This window comes from Anser cygnoides, chromosome 9 (assembly GCF_040182565.1).
Source record: "Anser cygnoides isolate HZ-2024a breed goose chromosome 9, Taihu_goose_T2T_genome, whole genome shotgun sequence".
Lineage (NCBI taxonomy): Eukaryota > Metazoa > Chordata > Aves > Anseriformes > Anatidae > Anser > Anser cygnoides.
Window position 1 is genome coordinate 8,738,777 of NC_089881.1, and position 4,668 is coordinate 8,743,444.

Sequence of the window (4,668 nt, forward strand, 5' to 3'; positions counted from 1 at the left end):
GCACTGAGCTATCTCCCTGCCCCTCCTTAAAGAGTACAGACATCAGGAACCTTATTTTAAAGATCCCAAAGTATTCCTCTCTTAGTGAGAGCTCCCTTCCTTAGCTGGATTGCTGTGACAAATCTCTGCTTGTTCTGTGTTTCAATAGTTTCTGACAGGCTGGATACCCCAAAGAATCATTACGATGGATCCCCGGTAATGCATGTTATCAAATTCGTAACACTCACAAAGCATTTTTTCTGCTTACTCCTCCCATCTCCTGAGGACTCTGTATATTCTCTCCTCTCCCTATTCAGTCCAAGCACACAGCTCCACCCTCCATGCTTTTTCCATTTATTAGTGGATCTGATTGCACAGAAAATCTTTCCCAGTATTAACCTGTATTTTTGCTAAGCTTTGTTATTTCCCCCATCAATCAAATATCTAAGAAATACATTTTCTTCTACATATGGATATTCAGTTTTGTGATTATATTTATCTTGCAAGTTTTATCTATTTTGATTATAAACAGTTTTCAGCTGCTCATGTCACCCTTGGGTGATTTGCATTGGAGAAGAATCTGAAGGCCCTGGACCAGAGCCCTGCTGTGCATGGCATTTCATCATGTGCCTGTCAGCATCATGTTCTAGGAATCCTGCATGCTGAGCAGGAAAGGCAAAGTATGCAAAGGGAGTACTGGTAAGCTGTGAAACAACCACGAGTCTCAGTGATTGGTCAAAAAAAACGACAAACAAGAAACATTGCAGATAAATGAAAAGCTAAAAATGAGAAAAGGAAGCTGATTCTAATAAATAAAAGAGGTTCAAGGCTGGATTCTGTACAAAACCTTGAGTCCAGAATACAAGTTTTTATAGAAACAGCAGATCAATAGCAGTTAAAAAAAAAAAAGACAATGATATTAACAGTGCAAGAGATACAAACAATAATGCAAGGAATTGCCATCATTGAAGACTGATTTTAATGTGTATAAATTGTAGTGCTGAGGAGGAAAAAAATTAGAAACAAACAAACAAAAAAACAGGTTTAGGAAAAATTTCAGATGAGCAGGTTTAAAAATATCAGTATGGGAGATTATATTCAAGTGTAAAAACTAGTATAAAAGAGGGCCCTGTCAGAGGTCCCAGTTAAAGGTGAATAGACAACACAGACTCAGCTATTCCCTGCCTTCTACGTGTGCAACGGAACTGCTTTGATACATCTTTATACACACTGCTGCACCTTCCCCTGACACAGTCACTGCTGAGCTGTTCCAGTCTCCTCCTGTTGCCCCTACTCGGGTGTAGCTCCGTGGGGTCAGCCTGACAGTGGGCGAGGACCGGCTCTTGTGTGCTTATTTGACTGGCTCCCCACTGAAAGAACAATGGCGACAGACCTACGTATTCACTGGTCAAGTGCCCTAAATCTTAACATTTCACTGAACGTGAACTGCTGCACCGGGGAGATGAAAAGCATGCTCACCATCTTAAATCCCTTTAACACCGGAGTTCATCACCCAGACCTCACGCAACGCTGCCGAGCTGACAGGGATGCACCAGTTCTCCCGCTGCGTAATGCCGCGCTGACATAACTCTGTGCGCACTACTTCAGCTGGATGACCATCTTTTTCATTGTGCTTCCTCCGCGTATTTTTATGCTAAAGTAGTTTTTTCTTTGTATTTAAGTCATTTAATATCCTGTTTTGTTGCCCTAATAGGTAACATCCTGATAAATATATGTATATATATATCACTGAAGCATCCTCTAGACGCTGAACAAACGTATTCCGCTCATGAAGCAGAGGTTAAGAGACTTCCTACTGATCACAGAGTTCTTTATATTAACCACTACAGAATCATCTGTTTTAGCACTGCCCTGTTACCAGCAATATTCTGAAACTAACAAACAAACAAAAACAACTCCACCACATTCCAAAGAGTAGGTAAGTAGACAGACCTGGAAAATAAACCAAGGCCGAGTTCTCTTAAAGAAAATCAACCTTACAAATAGCCACTGCGCAACTGCAGCACTTTACCTAAGATTAACTATGTGCAAAGCCACTGTCCTTCTACTACCTCCTCTTGATGAAGCAAAGTAGTGAATGATTTTGATTCCTGAAAATGCTTTACAGGGTTTGAAGTGGGTAAACAGCTCAACATGGATCATAATTTTGAAGTTTCTCTATAGGTGCTCCCCTGAACCCCAACAATGTGAAATAAATTCTTAGGCATTTTTTTAAAAGAAAAAAATTACCAATATGATTTTGTTTTGTTTTGAACAGGTTGCTTAAAAATAAATCACCACACACCTTGGCAAATGATAAATGAACAGCTACGAAGGGAGCAAAGACTGACAGCTTAAATAAGCTGCTCTTTAGGGAAATTACTTCACTGAGTGATTGTTTTGATCAGCCCCATCAAACGGGTTCCTCTGAATGGTGGGCATACTTAAAAACATACATGAAAGTGCATCTAAATTTGGTATTTCTTGTGAAAGAAAGTGAGTCATGCCAGCACCACGACTGTGTGTAACTGACAGTGTTCTCCATCCGGAATTCCAGGGTACAGGGCTCTGGGGCATGCAAAGACAGCACAAAACGTATGGCTGTCTTCACTGCATTTTTAAGTTGCCTGTATATACAAAGCCCCAAATATCCTCTGTTAAGAAATTAGAAGGGAGTAACTTCCTGTTTCCAAGGTAGAAAATTCTCTACTTCTGCCCTCACTCTACCTGCATTCCCTACAGCTCGGCAGGAGAGCAAGCTTCGTGTGTAGCTGTATGCTACTTCCCAGGGATATAAAATTTAACACAACTGTACTGCTCTTCATACAAGTTCCTCCAGGAAAAAAATGGTGTGATCTTTCCATGACACCAAGTGAAATAACTTCAAATGTTCAAGCTTTTCTAGGGATGCATACAAATTACAGTTGCTTAATTCTGTAAAACAAAATATCAGACACTTGACACTCATCAAAATTTGGTCCAAACAACTTCAAAAGCTGAGTGTTGCTGGCTCATTTTAATTTAGCTTCTACACTAATGAAGAAAATACTAACCATCTTTGAAATGCCAGTGACTTACAATTACTTTTATTCTAGCGTCCCAATCTTTAATTTAAACGATGATTATTACACTTCTAAATATTAGTCAATTTTTGAAATGATTATTTTTAAACATTGCTTTGCAAATGTACCTACAGAGCCTCAGTCAAGCTGGGCACCTCTGCAACAGAAGAGCTAACCCAGAAGTTCTGGAGGGTCTGTTCTTCCCCAGAGCCCGTCAGGCCCACTGAATTCAAAGGTGGGGTCAAGCTGTTTTAACCAGATATTACAAGCCAGAGTGACTGACCTTGCCAGGCAGAGCTGGAGCAGATCATGTCTGAACCTGAACAGAATGAAGCAGCTGCACCGCATACATCTCAGCTCCTGAGTTCTGAACAAACTACAGCTGGACCAAATGACCGCAGCCCCTCGGTGCTGGCAGAGAAAGGAAGGCAGGTGGAGTGAAAACGCGGGCCAGCATTAATACTGTCCTGCAGGCTGGAATGTTATCTAAGCAAACACTGAGACAGGAAAAAATAATAATAAAAAAACTCATCACCTGAGATGAACTTTTTCCCTCAGCGCAAGCAAAACCAAGTTTTGTCACGTGTGACCTCGGGGCTGAGATTTGAACAGGGCCAAGCCGACCCTGCAGCAGGACATGCAGCTGGGGGGGGGCAGAGCAAGAGGTGGAGAGCCCTGGGCTCCCAGCTTCTCCTGGAGAAGGACAGTGAGGGTGCACGGAGAGGCTAAAGGCGGCAATCATGGCTCCTGTCAGCAACACTCCTTGTTCTACACAGTCCAACCCCAAGCTGGGAGCCTCTTCAGCCTTGCAGACTGGCACACACTGTGTAGATAGCTATTTTCTTTGCCTCTTCTAGCCTTTCACTTTGCCTAGAGTCTCCGCTTAACACCAAGAGCATGGCAGACACTGCCACCTGCCTCAGTCGCTGGGGATGTTCGGGGAAGTGCTCGTTGCACACCTGGGACTGGCTTTTGCTCTGCCCTCCACCACCCCCCCGCCCCAGTCTGATCAGTGGAATTGCAGTTGTGCTGTGAGAGCTATGGAGACGTAATCCCACATGTACAAAAGCATTAATGAAGAATAAAATGAGCCTGTATTAGTGAAACCTCTCAGAGATATTTGCAATCACGTAGACTCAGTGTAACTAGCCTAAACTGAGGGATGGCCTAAGAAACGAGAATCGTGCTGATATCCACAGGCATCCATCAGGATTTGAGCATCCATCAGGCTGCTCTTTATTACAGAGATAAAAACATGCACAAATAGAGCCACAAATACCAATTCAGAAAGAGCTTACTGCACATCAGCCAGCAATTGGTTCCATGTCCTCAGAATGTCCCAGTTAGTATTTTTGAATGCTGCGTAAAATATTACATTGTAAGTATAAACGTATTTAACTGACAGTAAATAGTATTTTCAAAACACGTGGCACTCACTAAACTACACTCCCCACACAGTCTGGGCAATATTGAAAAAAAATCCATCCTCTTTTTAATACCACACTGGCAGAGAGCTTCCTGTGTTTCAAAATGAATCCTTTCCAAAGCTCTGAGGGTAGGAATATTAGCAATGAGGTTTAGGATATTAACTGTGAGATCCTTGAACAATATGGATGGTAGGGCACTT

General features: G+C 42.2%; 1 long non-coding RNA gene across 1 annotated transcript; it reads left to right on the top strand.

Annotated features, from left to right (window-relative positions):
• Positions 1 to 552: 552 nt before the first annotated feature.
• LOC136791449 (uncharacterized) lies at positions 553 to 3,514 on the top strand. Its single transcript, XR_010833550.1, has 3 exons — positions 553 to 678; positions 1,694 to 1,918; positions 3,176 to 3,514. It is a non-coding gene; the product is annotated as an uncharacterized lncRNA (long non-coding RNA).
• The last annotated feature ends 1,154 nt before the right edge of the window (positions 3,515 to 4,668 follow it).